Below are 26,381 nucleotides of genomic sequence, written 5' to 3'. Positions count from 1 at the left end.
GGAGAAGAGCTGCTGACAGCTAAACAAAGATCTCAGAGGCTACAGGTGTTTGGGAGATAATGGAGCTTCTGCTCTACTAGTGAGGAGAGAACTTGGCGAATAACAAGCCTTTCAATTGAGACCTCAGAAATGCCATACTCAAGGAGTAAGCCTCACACTTTAAGAGTGAAGATTACACCAACAGACTGAGGACAAAACTGAAATGAACCTATCCTACCAAATCCCAATACCAAGCGTTGTGAGGATCAGGATGATTTGCTGGAAATTTGCCTGCTATTATAACATAATTCCATAATCTTTTAGAGACAATAACATAATTTAGAGCCTCAATACCGTTTCCTTTGCAATGTCTATAGAAATTTCAAGAATCAGAAAAAGGTGACCAATAGTCGAGATAAAGAAGTTAAAAGAACCAGACCAAAGATGATCTAGATGTTGGAGTTAGCAGAGAAGGGCTTAAGAAGAAAACAGAAAAAGATGACCGAAAGACATAAAAATCTGTCATATTGGGCCTCCCTGGTGGCGCAGTGGTTGAGAGTCCGCCTGCCGATGCAGGGGATACGGGTTCGTGCCCCGGTCTGGGAGGATCCCATGTGCCGCGGAGCGGCTGGGCCCGTGAGCCATGGCCGATGGGCCTGCGCATCCGGAGCCTGTGCTCCGCAACGGGAGAGGCCACAACAGTGAGAGGCCCGCATACCGCAAAAAGAAAAAAAAAAAAAAAAAAAAAAAAAAAAAAAAAAAATCTGTCATATTTAACAGAGAATTAAATTTCATTATAAATAAAGAATGGATATTCTAGAAGTGAAAAATACAATACCTGAAATAAGGAATTTGTTAGAGATGTTTAAAAATAGGTTGGATACAACAGAAGCCAGTATAAGTGAACTTGAAATCAGGGATGCAGAAAATAGCCTACATTGACTGCTTGCAGGGGAAATATTGAGACTCAAGTTTTATTTAGGTTATTGTCAAAATATCTTATATAGGTACAACTGATGACAGGAAAGGAGAGAAGGGAGAGAAAATAGGAGAAAAGTAATATTTGAAGTAACAACAAACAGGCATTTTTCAAATTGGATGAAAGATATCAACCCACAGATTCAAACCCTTAGCTCAAATAAACCACACCGAGGGGCACCATGTTCAAACTTCCAAAACAAAGAAAATATCTTAAATATAGTTAAGAAAATAAGACACATTACATTTAGGGGAACAGTAATAAAAATAATAGCTGATTTCTGAAGAGAAAATATAAAGCCAGAAGACAATGGAATGACATTTTAAAGTGCTAAAGGAAAAAATAATTGCCAATCCAGAATTCTGTTCCCAGCAAAGCTGAAATAAAGCATTACCTGATAAACAAGAGCTGAGAGCCATTGTCACCAACAACCAGCACTATGTGAAATTCTAAAGAAACTTCATCTGCCTGAAGGAAAATGATGGTGTTGCAGAAGACTGAAAAGTAATGAACAGCATCGGAAAAAAAATTAAACATACAAAAGTTTATTGATGGTTTACAACAATAAAAAATTTGCTTAATTTTCTCTCCATTAGCAGTCTATGCAAATACCTGTAATCACATCTTCCCTAGCATTATGTATTTTTATTTTAATACCTTTGCTAACTTGATAGATAACACAATATCATTATTAAGTTAAAGATTTAACATCATACCAGGTTCAAAATCATACCAGTTGATTGATTATGGGTGGTATAACAGGGACAGTCCCACTTGCAGAGAGATGGGTGTACTGATTGCCCAAGTTCTGAGCTCAGAGCGTATACCTATTGTACAATGCTGCCATATCCAGTGATATCCTGGGCTAAACAAGTTAATGTAGCCTAAGAAGGGTATAAACCATCAAGTCCAGGCAGAAAATGAGTGAGGGTTGATCTCTAGTTCATCTTGATTCCTACATATATTTATACCTGGAGTATAAAACCTATAATTTGGCTCTTTTAGCTATAGAATATTTTTTTCTTCAGGAAAATAGTTTCTTTGGCCCAATTATCCTTTGGATGCTTTTCTTCCACAGCCAGGATAAGGTGGAAGACTTGTCAAATTGCCTTATAAAGGCAGCTAACTATGTCATGTTGGGGAAAAGGACACACTGAAGTCGGGAGACAGGTTTAGGCTTTGCTCGTATGCTTTATCTTGGCTAAAACATTTACTTTTCTGAGACTTAGCTTTCTTATCTATGTAATGACACGCTAATACATTATTTCTAAACCATAAAGCACTTTTAAAATATAAGCTATTCTTTTCATTATCTAAATGACTCAAATATTTCCAGTTATATGTAGAGCCAAAAACAGTGGATTCTACTTCCAGGTCCTAAGACCTAGAACTGACCTGAAATTTGAAGCCAAATATTAAATGAGAGAAGACAAAATGTATTTTTAACATAATATTATTTCAAGCCACTATAGAATTTTACCATTTTTGACGTGTTTAAAAACACATCTTTTTGAGAGAATACTCCAAATTTTTTAATACCATAAAATATGCTGAATAAATGCATTCTGAACAAAAATGAATGACATCTCAAGCTTTTTGTAGGGTTTGGAATAATATAATTATTGTAAATTTTATATAGAACAAACTCAATACAAAAAAAAAGATGGCAATATTTCCTAATACGCAGTTATGACAGATTAATAAAATTGAGTTAACTGATAATGAGTTTATGTTCTACAGTATATAAATAATGCTAAATTGATGCATCATGCAACTAACCCATAAAGAATTTATAAGTAGATTTTTACATAACAATTAACAGCTTGATGAGGGTAGAGGGGAAAAACTGATGGCAAAAAGTGGCATAAAACATGAATAATATTCTAAAATTAAACAGTGTTATGCTATGAAATGAAAGGGCCTTTACCAGCTGGATGTTAATACCTTAGAAATGCTTTTGTGCAATAATTGAAATGCAAAAGCCAGTCATTCCCATTTTATTGGATAGAGGAAGCCATAATGTAGATTTTTATAGGGACATTTAGAGTTACTGCTATTATCCATAACTCTTTTGGCCTTTTCAAATGTAAACAACCAATGTAAATTGTTTTCAGTTGTACTGATTTATGTTATAATCATAGCAATTATAATAAGGCAAATCCTATTTGACAAGTCAGTGAAGCACTTTTAGCCTGGCACGGTCGAATTACAGCTTTTAGAATGCACCCATGGGTCCTTACAGTGTTTGTGGCTGCTACTACGCTTTAAAGCTGTCAATTTAGAAGTCTGTGCATCAATTCCAACACATCTATCGTTGCTCCAAAAATTTTTTGACTTTTCTTTAAAAATTATTATTTTTCTTTATTTTTCTTTAAAATTATTATTTCTTTAAATTATTTTTCTTTAAAAATTATTACAATATCCTCAGTGCTGGGAAATCTGTTCTTTGTGGATAATCATAATATTTAAAAACAGGTATAATTGTTTTGTAGCAAAGATGGTAGAATGAATATATTCATTAATGTATGGATATGTATATATTGTATATATATATGTATTTCTATCTGTCTGTTTATCCTATCTGTATAATAGTGAAAAAAATCACCAACTTTTTAGATAAAGTGATTAATATTCTCAGTGACACACAATCTACTTTTGTGGCAATTCCAGAAAAAGTATTTGAAAGATACTTTGAACAAAAGGTCATCGCTAAAATAGTCCTGAAGGAAGATACTTTTGTGAAGTATAAAGAACTATTTAATATGTAATTTATGGTATGCTTATTAAAAGATTTGGCTCACTATTTTGTAGCTGCATATTAACTAAAAAGAGCTTTAGATCATTGTAAAAATGGTTTATGTCTTGTTTATTTTTAACTTTTCATTTTGAAATAATTTTTGTCATATACAAAGTTGCAAAAAGAGAACTGGAAGTTCTTGCACAAAGCTTAATAGTTTAGCAAAGCACAAGTATCCAAAGTAGGAAATTAACACTGATACAATACTACTAACTAACTTATGGACTTTATTTAATTGCCAGTTGTGCAAATTGTCCAATGCAGGATACCATAATGCATTTAGTTGTCATGTCTCTTAACTCTCCTCCAATCCGAGTCAATTACTCAGTTTTTCTTTGTCTTTTATGACCTTTACACGTTTGTCAAGAAATGGCCAATTATTTTGTATAATGCCTCCCAATTTCAATTTGTCTGATGTTTGTTTTTATTTAAATTGATGTGACATTGGTTTATAACATTATATGTTTCATATGTACATCATATTTAGACTTCTGTATACACTACAGTGTGTTCACCACCAAAGGTTTAGTTTCCATCCATCACCACAGAGTTGACTCCATTTACTCATTTTACCCTTTCTTCCACCCACTTCACCTCTGGTAACCACTAGTCTGTTCTCTGTAGCTACATGTTTGTTTGGTTTGTTCATTTATTTTTAATTTTTTTATATCCCACATATGAGTAAAATCATACAATATTTGCCTTTCTCCATCTTATTTGTTTTACTGAGCATAACACCCTCATCCATGTTGTCACAAATGGCAAGATTTCATCTTTTTTAAAATAGCTGAGCTGAGTAGTATTCTATCGTGTGTGTGCATATATATCTACTTTATCCATTAATCTGTCAGTGGGCACTTAGGTTGTTTCCATATCTTGGCTATTGTAAATAATGCTGCAATGAACGTAGGTGTTCCTATGGTATTGGTAGGTTATCTTTTTCTTTTGTTGATTGTTTTCTTTGCTGTGAAGAAGCTTTTTAGTTTGATATAATTACATTTGTTTATTTTTGCTTTTGTTTCCCTTGTCTGAGGAGACATATCCAACTTTCACCTTGTTGGTTAAATTTATCACTAGGTATTTTACTCTTCTTGTTGAGATTGTAAATGGAATTGTTTTATAAATCTATTAATTTCATCTGGTCTAATGTTTCATTTAAGGCTGCTCTTTCCTTGTTGACTTTCTGTCTGGATGATCTGTCCATCGATGTAAGTGGGATGTTAAAGTCCCCTACTATTATTGTGTTGCTGTGAATTTCTCCTTTTAGGTTGGTTAATAATTGCTTTGTAAATTTTCGTGCTATGTTAGGGGCATATGTATATTAATAACTATTATATCTTTTTGATGAATTGTCCTCTTTATTTTTATTTAATGCCCATCTTTGTCTCTTGTTACCTGTTTTAGACTTGAAGTCTATTTTGTCTGATATGATTATGGCTACACCCACTTTCTTTTGGCTGCCATTTGCTTGGAATATCATCTTTCATCCCTTCACTTTGAACCTATGTTTATTTGTAGAGCTGAGATGAGTCTCTTGAAGGCAGCATATTGTTGGGTCTTGTTTTTTAACTCTTCTAGCCACTCTGTGTCTTTTGATTGGTGAATTTAATCTGTTTACATTTAGAGTAATTATTGATAAATGAAGACTTAGTAATGCCATTTTATCTTTTGTTTTCTGGTTGCTCTATATCTCCATTGTTTATTTTACTTGTGTTTCTGCATGCCATTTTAGTTGGGTGGTTTTCTATGATGTTTTTCTCAGTTTCCTATTTTTTTGTTGTTGCTTGTTTTGTTTTTTTTTTGCTTTTTGTTTTTGTTTTTGTATTTCATGTCTCTGCTCTAGATTTATGTTTGGTGGTTACCATGAGGTTTGTATAAAGTGTTTCATGTGTAAAATACTCATTTTCTGCTGACAGCATGTTATCTTCATAGGTCTATATGAATTTCGCCCTTTTCTTCTTCCCCATTTTAAAAAGAAAAAAAATATTTATTTATTTATTTGGCTGTGCCGTGTCTTAGTTGTGGCATGTGGGACCTTTATTGCTGGTGCGGGATCTTCATTGTGGTTTGTGGGATCTTTAGTTGCAGCATGTGAACTCTTAGTTGTGGCATGTGGGATCTAGTTCCCTGACCAGGGATCAAACCTGGGCCCCCTGCATTGGGAGCGTGGAGTCTTAGCCACTGGACCACCAGGGAAGTCCCCCTCATTTTTGTTTTATTGTCTCTCCATTTATTTAGTTTTTTATTCTGTTCATTAGGTTTTTTTTTACTTTTTGTACTTCTCCTTATATAGAATTTATACATATTTTGTTTGATTTATGCTTCAGTTTTTTTGTTTTTGGGGTACAAATGTAGATGATGGTGTGCTTCTAATTTCAAATTCCACATTTTTGTTGTTGGTATATGGGAAAACAATTGACCTTTGTGTATTAGTTTTGCATCCTATAAACTTAGTGTATTGCTTTTTAGTTTCCAGAGTTTTTTGTCATTTTTTTCAGATTTTTTACATAGAAGATAATGTATGCTGCAAATAAATACAGTTTTATATCTTCCTTCCCAATCTCCATACATTTTTTATTTCCTTTCTTAATTTATCACACTAGCAAGGACTTCTAGTACCGTGTTGAAAAGGAGAGGGACATCCCTGCCTTGTACCTGATCTTAGCAGGAAAGCTTCGAGTTTCTCAGCATTAAGTACTCTGTTAACTGTAGGCTTTTGATAGGTAGTCTTTATCAAGTTGAGAAAGTTACCCTCTATTTCTAGTTTACCAAGAGTTTTTATTATAAATGACCGTTGGATTTTGTCAAATGCTTTTTCTGCATCTGTTGATATGATCTTGTGATTTTTGTTGTTTAGCCTGTTGATGTGATAGAATTCAGTTATATCAGCTTTTGCCTCATGTACTTTGATGCTCTGTTGTTAGCTCTACATGTTAAGAATTTTTTTTTCTGTTTTTAAAAATTAGCTTATTTTTCCTTATTAGAGTTAAGTCTCTTAACCTCCTCCAAGTGCTAATACCCAGACTAGAAAATTAACTCCAGGAATAAAAGTACCACTGTTTTCTGATCATCATTCACTTCAATGACTTTAATAAAAATTATTGTTTTTAAAAAATTATCTGATGATTTTTGGTTGTTATGGCAAGAGCAATGATATTTGGCAATTCTCTATATCCTAACTGGAATAGAAACACTGAGTCTTCTAATTTGAAGCTTAAATTGGTGCTTTTGTTGCTTACTCTATGCATTTTTTCTGTAGTTAAGAAAGTGATATTATCAGTGGTGAGGTCTTACTAACATTGAGCTGTGGCAAAGACAGTGTACTGTGATACATTTGGCAAAATACTGCTATAAAGGTATTATTTTAGGCAGGAGAGTCCTTAAATCTAATTATGTTAAACATTAGTAAATCAAGTAGATATTGTTTGTTTGCATTATAAACATTATAAAAATTATACTAAACCCTGTTATAAACATAATAAATAAATTATAAGCCCTCGATGTTTGGATTTCTGTGCTTAATAGCACTGTCAGGAATGTCAAACTTATTGCAAATAAATATCATTGCTGGTATTGATGGACACAGTAAGAATATGAGGAATTGATAAACAAAATTCATTTGGAGCTTTGGTACAATGACAGCAGGTGAAATTAGACAATTGCTTAACAAATATTCATTGATTGATAACTACTTACACGACACCATGGCAAGACTTATAACTGGTAAATACATTAAAATTTATATGTCCTTGTATTCTTAGAAGTTAAATATAAACTGAAAACTCCTGGTCCTGGAAATATAGATAGATAGGATGGAATCTCAAGAGTGACCTTGTGTCTTTCTTTTGCTCTTTGAAGTTTATCTTTTTTTATTTTAAGGAATGTTTAAGAAAAGTAAATGTCATCAAAAATAGATCAGAACATTTTTGTTCCAATTATGAAGTCTTTCTTTTTTAAAAGATCATTTTTATGGGTGTGTTAAAAGGGAATTGGAAGTATGTCATTAGAAATTCTTGACCCTTGCATTTGCTCCCTTGTTCTCTAAGGGGAAAATACAAGGAAGCTCTGACAGTGATCAGTGGGGAAAAAAAAATTAAGTGTCTTGTGGAAGTGGCTTGGAAAATAGAAAATATTCATATGTGTTTATTTTGGGAGACTTTAAGGTCAGTGCTTTTTGAATGCTCTAAGTGAAGAGCTGACTATTTTAGAAATCAGTGACCCTACTCATCACATATGCAGATTGATTTGACTTCTAAGTTTGAGAAATTAGTAACCTCCAGAAGGACATCAGAGTGATTCCTTCACACAAAAGCATGAACTCTCTTGCTTTCATGCTGCAGTTGTTAACACACTACTCATTATTTCTAGTGTCATTCTTTATTATAGAAATAATGATTGATAAAATAACTATTTCAACAGACATTTATTACTTTACATAATAAATGTAATGTAATATTTATTACATTATTACCAAGTATGTTCCAGACACTCTTTGCATTGCTAGAGCTATAATAATAATGAGAAGAGTGACCAAATATTTCATCACCAAAATGACATCCCTTTGAAAGTGGTGCTATAAATAGTTTGTGCCTGAATAACACAGGCAAACTGCAACTATGGTCATTTAAATAAAAAGGCACAGTCTCTTTAAAGGTTGTTGACATAAAAGAGGAAATTAAAAAAATGAATGTTTACAATAATATGTGATAACTAAATTAAAGGCATGTGGCTGGGGTGCAGGAGGAGGAGAGCTGGTTGTGGTAATTAGCCTCCAGGTTGACCCTCATTCCTGATGATCCTTGTCCCCTTGTACATGCCTTGTGGAGTCCCCTTTTCTCACTGAATTAGAGATGACCCTGTATAACAAAGAATGCTCTGTAAAATAACTTGCAGCATCCTGCCTGGTCTCTTGTAATACTTGTTCTTGGCGCCCTGAGCAACCACGGAAAGAATTAGATCACTCTAAGTGGTGGGCTGGAAAGATCATGTGGAGAGACCCCATGGAGAGGACTTGAGACCACATGAAGAGAGAGATTCCTGCAAAGCCCCAAGTTGTCCTAGCCTCTAGCCATTTGAAGTCAGCCCTCCTGTGCCACATGCCACCTAGACAAGTCCTCCTCCACGAGCTCTATCCACATTGCAGGTTTGCAAGAAGAAAATAAAGATTGCTTCTGATTTAATTCTCTGTGTTTGAAGTAGTTTGTTGTATAGCAGTAGATAACTGGAACAGAAGTTGGGGTGCTGCCATAAAAGTGAAGTGCTGCTGTAACACAAAACTAAAGCCTGTGGCATTGGCTTGAGGACCAGCGACAGAAAAATCTGGAAGAGCCTCAAGGTGATGATTAAATAGAGAAAGTGGAAGGGCCTTGTGGAGAAGGTTGGTGAAAATCTGAGGGACAGTGAAACAACTGTTATTTTAGGCTGGAGAAAAATTATGTACTGGCAAAACAGAAACTCCTGCTTGCAATAACATGAGAAAGAGAAAATATTATTTAATCTCAGGTTTTTGCTAATCTCAGGTAGGATGTTAAAATTGCCAACTGGCTATGATAAACGTGAGGAGAGCCAGATGGACTAAAAATGAAATGTTTAGTTTTCAGAACTTAGAGGAAATACAGAGGTCCCAGAACGGGTTTGCCAGCCAGCAAAATACTCTCAAAGAGAAGTGACCTCAGGGCAGAGATCAAAATATGAGGTATGGCTGCAATACCCTTGGTTAGGACCTCAGAAAGATTTAAGGTTGTGCCTCCAGGTAAGCAATAGGGATACTAATAATATTTAGGCATGTCTCATTGTGCTTTTGAGAATCGTAGGTGCATTTTGTCAAAACAGCTACCCACACAACCTGAGATATAGAAGGACATGTCTTAGAAAGAAAAGTGGGTGTGATTTTTGTCTAATGGTGTGAGTTATAATTCAACACATAAGAAGCCTATAATGTTTTTAAAAGAATAATATCGTCTTGGGCTTTGGGGTTTGTTTTTGTTTGTTGGTTTTAATTTCCATAGTAACAGGAAGAGCAATTTGAACAGGATTTCCTTTCCTTTTATCTTCGATGCCAAGCAACTTGCCTCTCCTGAGCCCAGGACCTGTAGAGACCTACTGGCTGCTATGTTTGGAAGAGTTTCTTTTTCACTATTGAACTGGTTCAGAGATCATCCTTTTATATGCTGAGAAATTGATTGGTGATGGATGCAGAGATAAAGGCATGGACCAGCAAGTTTAATCATAGGAAGTTCCTGTTATTTGGATCTGTGTGTGTGTGATGCTGACCTGGATGTGAGTGCCAGTGGTTCCTGATGCTCAAATGCCTAGAGGGAAACTGAACAAGTGGGGTGAGTCTTCCCTGCCTTAAAGGCTTGGGGAGTGTGGGACTCTCAAAAGCAGACAGGCCTCAGGTAGAGCTAATTGTACACAAAACTAGAGAGCACACCTCCATTACTCTACTTATCCAGCTATCAGATATAAAAAGAGTATAAGGATATCCAGCTATCAGTTTTTTAATATAAAAATTCAGTTGGCACACAGAGGGAAAAAAATCATTGGTCTAAACTGATGCATCTTTCAAAGAGAGTTTCAGATTAAACAATTGGGTTATAATAACAATCAAATAAGTCTGCCAGAGGAAGGAGATGAACATGAAAATACAAACAGAAGATCATGTAAGAAGAACCAAATGTAATGCAAAATAAGACAGTTTGGGGGTTCAAAAATCATGAACTTTTTAAATATAAAGTTCAGTAGATGAATTAGAAGAGATAATCACTGTGAGGAGTTCATGTGCCAAAAAAAAAAAAACAAAAAACCCTCCTAGCAGTGTGTTAAAAGATAAAGAAAAAGAAATCACAAATAAAAAGACAAAATACTTGGAAAAGAAATTCAGGAGACCCAATATGAGTAAAAAGGGTGATACAGATTGAGGAAAAAAGAGAAAAAAGGGTAAAGGAAAGGCAATATTTAAACAATTAGAGGGTAAGCTGAGAAAAGATCTGAGTGTAAAATTTAAAAGCTTTAGCAATCCAATCTGGGAGATTTTTTATAAAATTACATGAATCTGGACATAGCCTGATGCATGAACTGGACATCCAGACATGAATTCAAAGGAAGAAGAAAAAAATGTATGCATTTCAAGAAAAAAATGACAAGTTTTTGCATAAAGGAAAATATCTGATTGTGTTGGACATCTTATTTGCAATATCAAAATTTAAAATAGTGGAATAAATTGGAAGACTGCTGAGAAAAAAAGGGTTGTGACATAGAAATCCTTTCCTCAGTCAGGAACCCAGGATATCGTTTATCTATTCTATAAAAAAGAAAGATATTAAGGATGTGCAAGAAATCTGGTAAAATTTGGTAAAATTTTATTGTTTTTTAATAGTAGGCTACATATTATTCCAGTATGTGAATATAACGTAACTTAGCCAACCATTTTCCTGTTGATTGATGTTAAATTTCCCCTCAGTATTTTGCCACTATGAACAATATTGCAATTAATATTCTTATAGCTATATCATTATGTCTTAATGTTTCTAATTTTATGAGCTAGGTTCCCAGGAATGTTATTTCTGAGGTCAAGGATGTATTCATTTCAGATTTTAAAAGATGCTGCCAGATTGCTTTCTGAAGAGGGTATAAAACTTATTTCCACCACCAGGGAAAAGAATATCCTTTTGCTAGGGTTCTTGCTACAGAAGGTATCTCTCTGTCTCTCTTTAGAAAATGTTTGTGGGTCTCATAAATATAAAGTGATATTTTATTGTTAATCTAATTTGAATTTTGCTGATAACTAGGGAAGTTGAGCATCTTTTTATGTTATTTTGCTCTTTCAGTTTATTCATCTAAGAATTACCCAACCAATACCCTTTGCCCATTTATTCATTTGAGCTTTTTATCTTGTAAATTTGTAAGGATTCTTTGTGGTGGGTTTGTGTGCATGTGCGTGTCTATGTGTGTGTGTCTGTGTGTGTGTGTTTCTATGTATGTGTTTGCAACTACGTAACAGACATTTTCTGAATGTTTTGTTTGTTAACTCTGTTTTTTTGTAAATTAAAAAATATATAAGTATTTTTATTTTATTATGTATAATTTTCCAGTATTGTTTAAGAATGTCTCCCTTGCTCCTACATGGATGTATAGTCTTATTTATTTATTTATATTGAAGTGTATAGTTGATTTACAATGTTGTGTTAGTTTCTGGTGTACAGCCAAGTGATTCAGTTATACATATAGACATATACTTTTTTCATATTCTTTTCTATTATGGTTTATTACAGGATATTGAACCTAGTTCCTTGTGCTATACAGTAGAACCTTGTTGTTTATCTATTTTATATATAGTAGTGTATATCTGTTAATCCCAAATTCCTAGTTTATCCCTCCCTCACCTCCTTTCTCCTTTAATAACCATACGTTTGTTTTCTATGTCTGTGAGTCTGTTTCTGTTTCATAAATAAGTTCATTTGTGTCATATTTTAGATTTAGATATAGTGATATCATATGGTATTTGTCTTTGTCTGGCTTACTTCACTTAGTATGATAATCTCTAGGCCCATCCATGTTGCTGCAAATGGCATTATTTCATTCTTTTGTATGGCTGAGTAATATTCCATTGTATATATGTACCACATCTTCTTTATCCATTCATCCGTTGATGGACATTTAGGTTGCTTTCATGTCTTGGCTATTGTAAATAGTGCTGCTATGAACGTTGGGGTGCATGTATCTTTTCGAATTATGGTGTTCTCAGGATATATGCCCAGGAGTGGGATTGCTGGGTCATATGGCAACTCTATTTTTAGTTTTTTAAGGAACCTCCATACTGTTCTCCATAGTGGCTGCACCAATTTACATTCCCTCCAACAATACAGGAGGGTTCCCTTTTCTCTACACCCTCTCAAGCATTTGTTATTTGTGTATAGTCTCTTTTTAAAAAACAAATTTTATTTTAATTTACATTTAATTCTTTAATGTACTTAGTTTTTGTTGGTGGTGGTTTTTTTGTTTTGTTTTGTTTTTTTTAATATGTGGTAGACTCAGTGGGTTGGCTTATTCCACAACAATGTCCCAAATCCTGCCCTCTGACATTTCTCTGTTATCAAAGCTAGAAGCTAAGAGTTTATATCTCAGGCTCCTTTGCAGTTTGGGGGTCATATGACCCTGGTTGGGCTATAGGCACAAGTCCATGGGGAAGGCATTCTTCTCTGAGTAAGAACAAAAGCCTGTTAAAAACAAATAAAAAACCCATTAAGCCCCCTTTTTAAAACCATTTCCCCCTACTTTCTTGTCTGTAATGTGGATATTATGCCCTCGGTTTCTGCTGTCATCTTGCAATGATGAAGATGAAAGCCCAAACACTGAGGATGATGGAGCAGAAACATAGAAAGTAGATTGTGTTCTTGAGCAGTTGACATAGACTGAATTACACTCCCCTAGACCTACTTGTAAAAACAACCCTTCCTATGTTTAAGCTACTGTATCACGAGGTTTTTGTTACTTCAAAGTGAAAACAATCCTCTCAGGTATGGGGGCCAAAATATACTTTCTCCCATAGATGTTTGGCTAATTGTGCTATAATCTATCTTTTCCCCTCAATTAAAATGCCGTCAGTGTCATTTATTAAATTACCATATATATTGAGATCTATTTTTGGATTCTCTGTTCTGTCGCACTGAGTTGCCTATCTCGTCCTATGTCGTTAGCACGTTGATTTGATTACAGTGATTTTATTCACACACACACACACACACACACGCACATACATACACAGAGAATATTGTGACAGTTCCATTGCCTTGGATATGGCATTAGTACTTCACATCTATTCATTCTTCCAAGGAACTTTCGAAGATTTCAACAAAGTAGTTTTCAAGAGCTCAGACCAAGGTATTGCAGGGATGGTGCTCTGAAGAAGTGAATTAAAGATCAGAATGTAATGAAAGCAAAATTACTTGTAGTCAGGAAATTTTCATTTTAGTCCCCACCTGCCAAGTTTTCTACCCTAAGCATGTTCTTTCAATTTCCCTGTTTCTGATTGACTCATTCATAAACTCAGGGTTGACAGTAGATGGTCCCTGGTGTCCCATACAGCTCTAACAATCTATGATTCCATGAATCGCTGAACTAGGACATTTCTCTGTAACTATTACATTCTTTCTCCTTACAGTAATTAAAATTTCTGTAGTTGGAATACATCCTCTTTAAATAAAATGAGTTAACTGTATACTTCTTTGCAATCCCCCCAAAATAAAAATGCCCACATTAACTTTTATTTTCCTCTCGTTGTATGGGAGGGCTTTTGGTGACCTTCTGGAAAAGGGGATAAATTGAATTTGACTTGGTTCCCCTGTGGATAACTCCATACAGGCCTTAACTTTGGAAGGAGAGAATACGCAGACAGCTACAAAAAGCTGTAATTCTGGTAAGTATTATATTAGATAAAATTTTGGCTTCCTACTGGGGTGAGAGTAAACTTCACTCAGGATTAGAATCTGCACTGCTTCATAGATAGTCTGTACCACCTGGCCATTGCTATTATTTTTTGTATATTATTTATTATTTATATTATTTCATGTTGTCCTAGTAACATTTCAGCGGTTTCTCACACATACAGATTATTTTTTGAGCATGTAAGGATGCAAAAGGTCAAATCACGTAGCCTCCCAACAGTTCTTTTCATCTGCAGTAAGAGAAAAGTTATATTCAGATAATAATTTTGTGCATTAGTTCCTATTCGAGAATATCTCAAGATGTTGACTTAAAATTAATATGAAAAAATCATTAAGAATGAAGAGGGGTACTCTTTCTCTCTCTTTTCAACTAATGTCACAAGTTGATTCTGCTTTTCTAGGTCATAGTTTTTCCCAAGGGTTAAGACAAATGGTTTGACCAGGAGGTTGTTATTTAAATTTTATTTTCCTTTGTTTAGCTGTAGGTTAGCTCAGAAATTTTGGCTATCCTAATTCACCTTAAAATTTAATTAAAAAAAGATAACTAATGACTTCAAATCATCTGCAACACCTCACAGCCTTATAAATATGGATTATAATAAGAATAATTATTTAGAGATAATGGGCCCTTTGTCTTTCTCTGGAATCTTCTTATGGCTGGAGGAGTATGAAAGGTCAGACCTGCTGGGTTCTATTCCTGTCTTTCTCTCTGTGTGTCTGTCACTTTAGCTGTGACTTTGTTGCAAAGTCCTTAATTTTACCACTATCCTAGAAAAATGTGATACAGGTTGGATGGCATGAAGATGTCAGATCAGGATACAAACTTGGTTATATTTTCCTTCTGTTTTGATGTTAAAGCTATCACAGACTGATTTTCTGGTTTTCCTTTTCTGAGTCCCTTTAGAAGCTACCAAGAAGTTTTCTCCTTAACAGTGATATCACAGAGTGTTATTGTAAAATGTTGTATAGAGTGTTATTGTAAAATTGCATGATCTCTACTGTAATGAATTGCAGCTCTCTCTTAGAAAACCTGAACAAAGTGCTATATTCTTTGAAGCTTTTTGGCAACACTGTATTACATGATTTATGTTTAAGTAAACCGAGGCAGAGACTTAACAGATTTTGCCCAACACAGAGTTATTAAGTGAGATTCAAATAACACTTTTGTTAATCAACACGGCCTATAATGAGAAGCAAATGCTTTATTTAATAATAGTGATTGTATTTTATATTGCTTGGGGGGTGTTGTCTAGGAAGTTTCTGTAACTGTTTACCTTTCCTTGGCATAAATACATTACTGATACATAGAATTTTTTTTTTAACTTTTAGAGCCTTAGCAAAAGAATTTATAATTGAATACATTTAGAGAGCACAGCATATTTTTTCTATTCTCCACCTCCTCCACCACAATAATTACTCTTTCAAGTTTGTAGTAGGCTGGTTTTTTAATTCAGCAATTTCATAAACATTGATAAATTTCTAGATTTTGATTTATTCTAAGAATAAATTTATTCTAAGAACAAGATTCCCTGTCTATTGATTATAGGAGAAAGGGTTGTAAATTATATTGTAGGAATTGGGAGGGTATTAGGGATGCAGAGAAGAAGTTGTAAGTAATTTGAGACATTTTCAAAACATTTTAGTATACTTATACTGATGACATAAAATACTGAGTAGTAATGTGACTACTTTAATTGTTTTAGAAATCAGTATTAGAGAAATCCCTTTTTAAATACCTATTTTTTAAAGGACAGCAATTTTAGGTAGTCTACAAAAGCAGTGAGTCTGTTAATATTCCAATTATAATCAGTAAATGAATGGCTGTTTATGTATAACTAACTTTTACATCCAGATTGATATTATGTACTATTTACTTGTAGTGAATTTAACTATCTCAAAAAAATTTTAAAAATTTTTTAGCATTTAAACAATTCATAAGGAAAACTGACATTTTTTCACAAAACATGGTCAGTGAAGTCTGCAGTGTTTCTTTGAGATTATTCTCCAAACCGCTGTTGCAAATGATCCTGAGTTCAGAGATGCTAGGTAACAGCATTGTGTAGGGAATTAACTTGATGAAAGATTTACACTTCCTGCTAAGTTGTGCTTAATAGTGCCTAACTCCGCAGATAACTGTATTCCGCAATAATTAAACAATAAATAACAAGTAAAAATGATATGCACATTTCCATTATTCTATGAAATGATGGAATGGATGAAACAGAAGGAAACCAAGTTGCTGTTTCAGGGGGGAAAAAAGAACCAATCTTGATAGAACCCAAAGTCAGCCTATCATCATTACAAATAGGCCTGCAATCAGGGCCTGATTTGGTAAATATCCTCTAAATGGTCACCTCCTCCATGAAATATTTATGTTCTGGTCTTTCAGTTTGAACTACTTTTTCCTATTTTGCCCTTTCACAGCACTGCTTGTGTCCCTGTTTATCATTTGATTCATCAGTTTTGGATATGAGTTGTTGATGTGTCTGGGACTGTGCCAGCCTGTAAATATCTCGGGGGAAGAGGTCATGTCTTATTTGACTTTGCATACTTTAACCCTCACCACACCACGGTGTCATATCTGGCATATTGAAGGAAATTAATAAAATGACGTAAGTAAACAGATAGGTAATATTTTAACCGTGCATTTAAAATTTTTTTCTAGTGCATCAAATAAGAAATACAAAAAAAAATCACCTCGGGGAAGCATTTTTTAGCTCATTTTCTAATTAAGAGACAAAGAATGATATGATTAGTTAAATTAGTATTCTTTCTCAATATTCATCAAATTCAGTTGCTTCTCATGTGGGCTAGAAAGGCTGGGGTCTGTTTCCAAGTGTGAGTAGTAAGAGATATACAATTAAGCAATCAAGTGGAATTATCAAAAAATAAGTGGGATGCTACACAATAGGCCAAATTACCTAATTTGAATTCTTGTGTAATAAACTTATTGAGAAATAATATTATCAGGACCCTCTATGAGCAAGATATTGGTGGCAGACACTGAGTGTAAGAACATGGCAAAGGACTTCCCTGGTGGTCCAGTGGTTAAGAATCCACCTCCCAATGCAGGGAACACGGGTTTGATCCCTGGGCAGGGAAGTGAGATCCCACATGCCTCGGGGCAACTGAGCCCACGTGCTGCAACTACTGAGCATGCGAGCCACAGCTAGAGAGAAACCCGTGCACTGCAACGAAAGATCCCGCATGCTGCAAAACAAACATCCCGTGTGCCGCAACTAAGACCCAACACAGCCAATAATGAAGTAAATAAATAAATAAATATTAAGAACATGGTGAGGATTTTGCCCTTTTTCTCACGGAGAAAGGAAGAGAGACTGGTATATATACATAGGCCAATTACAGAGCTCAGGAAGGGTTGTAGTTGCAATAACTTAAGCTGATGAGGAATTGAAGAAAGACTGAAATGTAGTCATGAATCACATACATTTCTTAAAATCTGTAAAAGGTTTGATGAATTGCTACAGGAATATAGAGAAAGCAGTGGTGAATCATGCCTGAGCCAGAAAGTCTCAGAAAGTTTCAATGAAAGGAAGAAATTTGAATCAGGGCTTAAATGGTGACACGGATTTTATCAAATCAGAGAGGCAGTATTTCAGGCAGGAGAAATAGCATCAGCAGTGGCGCTGTGACATGGGTGTATCATGAGCAGTTAACTAGAGAGCTAGTGGGACTGGCAACGAGGAGCTCTAGGTGACTTCTGAGCAGATGTGTAGGATGATAGGGAACGGATTATAAAAATATCATTCTGATATACGGGGATGCATACATTGGGGTTGAGGGAATCAGGAAGCGGGGACAAATGTTAGAAGCCATTGTCCTGGTGAGAAATTACAGGGAATGGAATCGACCAGTAGCAGTAAAAAAAGAGGAAGGAGGAAATGAAAGATTCTGGGAGGATATTAACCTTTCTAGCTTTAGTGGCAAATACATTATGATCATTTATATGCTACAGGGAGCACAGGAGAGGGAACTTTTTTAAGGGAGTGGGGATAAAAAATTTCGAAGGCGGGAGTGTCAGTGCTGCAGTAGGATGAAGACCAAGTATTTATCATTTCAGGTAGCCATAAACACTTTTCATTTTTATGTGAATACATAAGCTGCAGATTCCCTTTTATATCGCTGTTGTTCCGCTAGTCAGTCTGGAACCGTGAAATAATCTTTAGTGCTAAACAGCCTACACAGAATTGTAAAGAACATTTAGTTGATTGCTGCATCCCATGTCAATGGATTGGCTTCTCTTCTGTGTGGGTCAGCTGCTGGGGATGCCAGTTGTTCACAAGAGCAGCTGTTGTCACTGATTTCGGCCCCAAGCAGTAGGTTAGCAGGAGTCAGATTGTGCTGCAGAGAAGGTGAAGGAGAAAGGAGATGGAACTTGTAGGGGAGACAACATTTTACCTCTACCATCTTAGGTTTTTTTTTTTTTTTTAGGGGGGGTACGCATGCCTCTCACTGCTGTGGCCTCTCCCGTTGCGGAGCACAGGCTCCAGACGTGCAGGCTCAGTGGCCATGGCCCACGGCCCCAGCCGCTCCATGGCTTGTGGGATCTTCCTGGACCGGGGCACGAACCCGTGTCCCCTGCATTGGCAGGCAGACCCTCAACCACTGCGCCACCAGGGAAGCCTATCTTAGGGTTTTTTGTCTGGACCTGAGAATGAAACTGAGATAAAACAGATTAACAGGAGAAAAGCTTACACATTTATACATTTTACGCGATGCGGGAGCCTTCCTAAGGCAAAGAGGACCCAAAGCAATGATGAAATCTAAAGATTTTTTTACTAGGTTGAACAAAGAGAGGCAATTGTGGAAAAGTAATTAAAATATATGGGGAGATTAAAGGAAGATGAGAATTATTTTAAGAAGGTCTGTTTTTACACGAGTCTCTTGGCCTTGACTCCCCATGGAAGAATGTTCTCTTGGTACAGGGAGGGCATCTTTCACACGGGAGTTTTTCCTTCGGTTTTCAGGATGCAGAGGGGAGATTAGAATGGCCTTCTCTCATCTGCTGTTTTTTAAGTGCCTTTAGCTCAAAATAATCCTTGTGCCAAAGTAACATATTTGGCGGTAGTGTATTCTGCCCTCCTGCAAGCCCATTCAGCAGAGTCACTGCCTATTAAATAAATAAGGAACAGCAGTGAACCTGAAAATCTAAGAGCGTTTTCCTCTTGCTCTTCTCTGACGTTCATGATAGTTTGTGTTCAGTTAAAGGAAGAGAGTTGATCGTCAGGCTATATTTAGTTATGTCATTTTAAATTATGTATTTGAGACATTTTAAAAGGTAGTTGTTGGGCTGCCATCTTATAGGTTCTCTGTGTTGGGATGGGGGTGGGAACTGAAGGACCATGCAGAGAATCTCCTGATTCCTTCAAGGAGTGGACTTGGAAGAGATGGGGGATTGCAAATCGCATTACATTTCTTTCCCAAGAAACAAACCAGAGGCAGACAGAAACAAAAAAGCAAACAAGCTAACAAACGTCTGCAGGCCTATGAGACTGGGGTCTTGTTGTAGAGTCAGTAAATTGTGTTTACTGTTTTTCGTAAATAATTATTTACCGTTGTCTAGAATCACGTTTTATTTCTGCCTGCGCCGAGTGTATTCTGTGCGCTATGAATGATCATCCTTGCTTCTGTAACCATCCTTCCTCTGACCACCAGGTGCTAGCCTCTTCCCGTGTTTCTTGGAAGAGTAAAAGGCATGAGCCTTGTTGAACAAATATTATTTTTCTTTCCTCCTAAGAGCATTTATAAGCAGATGCATTGCTCTGCTGTGAATTATCTTGGTCTCCCAATAAGGTGAAAGTAGACGTTTAATTATGGTTTTTTTTCCAGACCCTATCAAGTTATTTGTTCTTATTGCTCATAGCAATATTTTAGTTCACTTTAATTTACAATACTAGTGTTCTTACTCCCCAAAAGTCACAATTCTATTCAGGAAGACAAAAAGTGTAAAATGATAAGGTGTCTCATTATCTCAAAATACAAGAAAAATAGAACTGTCATTGCCCACTTTCCCTAGAAAAGAGAGCCTGGGGCAAAGATAAAGTGGTAACGCAGGGCTTCCCTGGTGGCACAGTGGTTGAGAGTCTGCCTGCCGATGCAGGGGACACGGGTTTGTGCCCCGGTCTGGGAGGATCCCACATGCCGTGGAGCGGCTGGGCCTGTGAGCCATGGCCGCTGAGCCTGCGCGTCTGGAGCCTGTGCTCCACAGCAGGAGAGGCCACAGCAGTGAGAGACCCGCGTACCGCAAAAAAAAAAAAAAAGTGGTAACGCAGCAGTTCTGAAGGTGAAACCCAGCCCAGCATGGCATGGATGAGGGAAACGAAGTGAGGCAATGGCAGGGGTGAAGCAGCAGGAATGCACAGCCAGACTGAGTACCACTTCATGGCAGGCTGCACAGAGGCAAGACATTGCTGGACACACGGGCTGCTCTGGAGGATGACAAGGAGCAACTGACTGTGACTTTGGGATCTATGGGAGGGAGGAAGGAGCAAGAACTTCTTAGCTCTCTAGTCTTTTGCTTCCCACGAGTCAAAGTTTACTCTTTGTGGGAGTTAACTGCCTCATACTCTCGGATGCATCATTTGGGTCTTACTGTAGAAATTCAGAATTTAAGTCCTCTGCTGTGATATGGTGTTTCATCCAAATTTAGATGTAGAAGGAGGAGGCAGAAACTCTGGCCGTGTGCAGTCAAGGGTACAGGGCTTGGCATCCCGAGGGCAGGTGACTGGTTGGCCCCAGACAGGGGATTGAGAAGACCCCATAACTCCATTTAGCACGGCAGCTGTACAAGTGAGCCAGGGTCCAGGAGGGTGCTGAGGGTGTCTGAGGAAGTGCCTGAGATTTGTGTCTCATAAAATAACCTGGATCTTTAAAAATAACGACTAAGCAATACATCGAGATGAGGAAGAGAGATTTATCAGGAATTCTGTCAAGTGTAGGTGAACACAAAAAACATGATGATTTGAAGTCAGGCAGTTTCTCGTATAATCACACTCTCAAGATTCTGAGCAACGTGACACTTTGCAATGTTATCTGGATCCTTTTTCCTTCATTGGCATTCATGTCACAGGCTCTGCAATGAACATAGTGAGGAATTTTGTGCTTCCAGTGATGCACTGACCACACGTTGGGAGAAAAATCACAGCCGCATAAGGAGATCCAGCAGAACTTCTGGAACTCAGTCTCACGTTTCACAGGAAGTAGCATATATGATCAATGCTTTTGTTTTTTCTTATTCAAATTAACAATTAGCTTAATTTAGACCCTTGAGATTCTGTGACTGTGTTCACTGAAATCAGATTTAAAATTACTATCAGGGCTGTTGCTGTTGGTTGGAAAATGTCCTTCAAGCACAGAGTGGTGTCGTAACTCAAGGACTCATTGTTTCAGCTCTTCTGTATTAACCAGCAGAGTTCAATTGTGGAAGAAAGAAACAGTAAAGTCATGAAGTAAGATTTTTCCCCTCTGTTTTACTGTTAAAGATGTTGCAGGGGCTTCCCTGGTGGCACAGTGGTTGAGAGTCCGCCTGCTGATGCAGGGGACACGGGTTCATGCCCCGGTCTGGGAAGATCCCACATGCCGCGTTGCGGCTGGGGCTGTCAGCCATGACTGCTGAGCCTGCGCGTCCGGAGCCTGTGCTCCGCAACAGGAGAGACCACAACAGTGAGAGGCCCACGTACCGCAAAAAAACAAAACAAAACAAAACAAACAAACAAACAAAAAATATTGCAGGAAAGTTAACAGATCCGTAAGAACCTCTGGTTTATAAAGAGTATGAGAAAGTGGAAAATGATGTTTTCTCCTGACTTCACACCATTAGGATCTTATGGGGCAAGGAAGCAGAGGAGATTCCCTGCTAATTTGTTATAGAGAGAACAGATCCGGCCCCAATTCATCCCACTGAAGAGAAATAGCAAAGTAGCACCGAGGATGTTGCAAATAAGTATCCTCTGCTCTCCAGTAGACACAAATTAATGGTAAATTTACTTGAGTCTCACTTGCGTCGTAAAGTTAATTTGGGGGCTACCTTTGATTAATAAAAATTGTTACCACTTATTGCATGCTTTTTTGTGTGCTAGACACTGTTCCAAATGTTTTTAAAAATCATTTTAATGTTCCCAACAACCCTACGAGGAAAAGTACTACTATTACCCTCATTGTATGGAGAAGGAAACCGAGGATTGCAGCGCTGATGTATATAACCTGCCCAAGAGTCACACAGGCAGCAAGTAAAATGGCAGAGCTGGAATTGAGCATTCTGGGGCCAGCAATTTCTCCTTAGCTAAAAATGATTGTTCGCCCACTCCAAACACTTTCAATGATGTGTGTGTGTGTGTAATATGAATATAAGAGTGTATAGGACTTGTTATTTCCCTTATGTGCTCAATAGCAAATATGGAACCTATTTTCTAAATAGGTCTCACTTTTACCTGCTTTGTACATTTAAATGAGAAAGGGAATCTGAGAGACCCTGAAATTATCCTTCCTTCACCTCTCATAAGCTTTATATCGAATACATGAAGGAACCTACCTCCTTGTCCTTCAAAAATGTGCTCAGGTTTATAAAACTTGAAAAAGTGACATTGTTTATTAAGTCATTTAATCACTAACACATCTCCTCTCTTTCTCAAATAGTGAGATATTACTCCAGCTGCTAGGAAAGTTAATAAGCTCATAACTAAGTGATTGAGGAGAACTGTAATACATCTGTGACTGTCTTATAATGCAGGGTAAATAAGCTGGGAATTATCTCCTGGCACTCAGGCTGCCGGGAGACAGCAATCTTCTCTTTCTGGTTCCACCAGACTTGTTTCATGTAAATTTTGCTGGCCCTTGCCAGAGAATACAGATTTAGAGGGCAAGGAGATTGAGGGCTTCAGAACACTTTACTTTTGGGATTCTGCCCCCAGAACAACTCCAAGTATAAAACAGGTAATGCTTTCAATTTAAGATTTAAGATGTGCACACATTCACAGTAATTTCATCTTTGTCTGCTTCCATGAGGCATTCAGAATCTTTTCCAGTGCACATCTAATTTTTAGACCAGTGTGAGGGCATCAAGAATCAAACTGTTGATAATCCGAGTTATAAGGATACAGTCTCATGTCATTTACTTTACTTGGTTTAAACTCCCTTTTCTATGCCTTTTCTCTGGATTCTTTTATTCTTATCTCCAACCTTTAGGGAAGGGTTCACACCCTCTGTGTCTGCAGTGTGTGCAGTGTACAGTTCTAGGAGTTGCTCAAGTTTATGCACAACTGTACAATGAGCCTACTCACTCCCAGTTACCAGCATGGGAGGCTCCTGCCCAAGGTAAATGATCGTATCAGGTTGACAATACACAGGACTGCAGTTCAACTGGACAATAGCAGAATCAAACTGAGTGTTTCTTTCTTTATTATTTTTTTTTACTGACAGATCCTGCCTCGGGTTTATTTGTACAAATAGCCCAGGAGGACACCAGCCCCATGCAGACAGCAGCCCAGGGGTCACACCAGTCCTTCTGTCCTCACATTGGCAGATAAGGCTTCCACTCTGGAGCCTTTGAGCAGGCCTGGGCACCTTTGGGAGCCTGAACCTGAGCTGGAGTTGGAGCTGCAGCTGCACCAGCAGCTGTGGCCTTGGCCTTGGTTTGAGCCTTGGCCTGGGACTTTGGCCGGCAGAGCCTGAGACCCGTGGCAATGCAGGCACAAGCATGTTTCCCGAGCTTGGGGTGAGCAGTGTAGGCAAGTCAACTGAGCTTGTGGCTGCCGCCTGTTGGGATCTTGGGCTTGAAATCCTTGGGCTTTAAGAGAGCCTTGATAGCCTCAGCAGTGCACTCATGGCCTTGGCATTGTTGGCCTGCGTCTTCTTCAGGCCCTTCTTGTGCTTCTTGGCCAAGCACATGTTCCTCAGGAACTTGGGGTCCACCCCCTTAGGAGATTCATATCGTTGTGATCAGGGTTTCTTGATGCTGTTTCTGTGCCGTTTTGGGGACTGGTTGTGCATGGTGTGGTTCTTGGACTTGGCCATGTCTGCACCTGCAGGACGAAAGTGGAGATCGGAGTTGGGGTCTCACTGGGCTGGGCCCTAGATCCTGAAACCCCTGGGACGGGAAGAGAAATAGCCAAACTGAGTGTTTCTTTTTTTACATTTTTTTCACAGAAGCAACTTTTGCTCTCACCAGCACTTGAAACCACAAATGTGTTCTAGTCCTGACATGTCCATTCTTGGTGATGAGACCTTTCCCAGCTACTGTATTCCTAACTTCTAGCTCAGAATAAGGAGCTCAGGTACATAATATGTCTAAAGTAAAATAAGCCATTCTGCTGACTTTAATTGAGCAGTTGCTTTGTGCCAGGTGCTGTGCTGGCTGGCTCTTATACTGCTAATACTTGGAGAAATACAAATGACTGATTTTGTGTGAGAACTTCAGTCCTCAAAGAAGGTACCTGGGGTCTTAGAATTGACCCCTCAGCAGGTGGGAGTGCCAGTGTTGGCTTAACTATGTTGGTGAAACCTTAAACATCCGAAGGGCTTTTGAATTTTTGTGTTTGTTGGAAATTCAATGTATTTCACTTAAAATATATTAAATTATTCCTCTCAATATTTAATACTGCTTATATAATTAATAAATAGGAACTAATATTTTGTAAAGCTAAATCTCTTAAGAATTTAAACATTGCAAACTGAACTAGTCAAATTCTTCTAAACATATCAGTAACATTGAGTCTCACATACCACCTTCTCCTAAGTGCTTTCAGCAACATAAACTCAGATAAGACAAACAAAAGTCATAACAATAGTTACAAAATTTGTTTTTGTACATATGCTTAACTTTTACAAAACACTAATACTAAATTTGATTGATTTCTCATATAAATTTATTTTATGTCTTGGGGTAACAGAATCCTTTATTTTTGTGATTTCAAAAGAAATTGATTCAAAAGAAAAAGATTATTATTTTGTACTAGTCAAGGTTGCAGTATCTGGACTGGGCCAGTGACTGCTGTACTGCCCTCCTTCTCATAGTAACAGTTCACTGGTTATGTCACTGTGATTCTCTGGTCTGAGCTTTCACTTGGAACCCTTGCCTCTTTCATTCCCTCCAACCATCTAACTACTCTGAGTCAATGTATTGTGTCTCAGTTTACTATGGCTGCAAACCTATCCCAGACCTAAGAAAGCTTCTTGAGCTCTCAGCAGTGTTTGCTTCCTCACCGCCACCTCTCAGTTGCTGCTTCCGTCCCACTAAAATCTCATCGGGAAGAAAACCATGACATCAAGCAAGCATGTCTGCAGTGGAGCCTGTTCTGCAGCAGCTTATCGTTGGCCCCCTACACTATCAGGTAGTTCTGTAATATCACACCTTTATAACTGCCTAGTGAATGTAGCCAACCAGCAAAGAGGAACTACTCCCTGTGGAGGAAAAACCTTAGGGGCCAGAGGAACTGATTAGCAAAGAGAGAAGTAAGGTCATTTCTTGCTTGCCTCAAAGCAGGGTATTATGCCCAAAAAGCCCTTGCCTTTGGGTAGCCTCTTTTTTTCTTTTTAAATTTATTTTATTCAAGTATAGTTGATTTACAATGTTGTGTTAATTTCTGCTGTATAGCAAAGTGATTCAGTTGTACATACATATATGTTCTTTTTCATATTCTTTTTCATTATGGTCTATCACTGAATATTGAATATAGTTCCGTGTGCTGTACAGTAGGACCTTGTTGTTTATCTGTTTTATATATAGTAGTGTGTATCTCCTGATCCCAAACTCCTACTTTATCCCTCCCCCACCCCCTTTTCCCTTTGGTAACCATAAGTTTGTTTTCTGTGTCTGTGAGTCTATTTCTGTTTTGTAAATAGGTTCATTTGTGTCATATTTTAGATTCCACATATAAGTGATACCATATGGTATTTATCTTTCACTGTCTGACTTACTTCACTTAGTATGATAATCTCTAGTTCCATCCATGTTGCTTCAAATGGCATTATTTCGTTTTTTTTCCCCTCAGGTTGTCTTTTTGTATGTTGTCTTTTTGTTTTGTTTAGCCTCATCTTTTTTTAATTGGAAAAATTTGAAGGAATATAAGGGGAGAGGAAGTGATGAATTGTTTTTCCTACTGAAATTTTTTAAAAAGGAGGAAAATATAAAAAGGGAGGGATTACGTTAAAGTGTATATATACA

The 26,381-nt window shown here is 37.1% G+C and overlaps 1 pseudogene across 1 annotated transcript; it reads right to left on the bottom strand.

The window, feature by feature from the left end:
- Positions 1-23,729: 23,729 nt before the first annotated feature.
- LOC308624305 (large ribosomal subunit protein eL29-like) lies at positions 23,730-24,420 on the bottom strand (annotated as a pseudogene). Its single transcript has one exon. The product of its transcript is annotated as a large ribosomal subunit protein eL29-like (transcript).
- Between the last annotated feature and the right edge of the window lie 1,961 nt (positions 24,421-26,381).

This window comes from Mesoplodon bidens, assembly GCF_964165515.1.
Source record: "Mesoplodon bidens genome assembly, chromosome: 10".
Lineage (NCBI taxonomy): Eukaryota > Metazoa > Chordata > Mammalia > Artiodactyla > Ziphiidae > Mesoplodon > Mesoplodon bidens.
The sequence above is the reverse complement of the archived record's forward strand: the minus strand, read 5'-3'. Positions and strand labels throughout refer to the sequence as shown.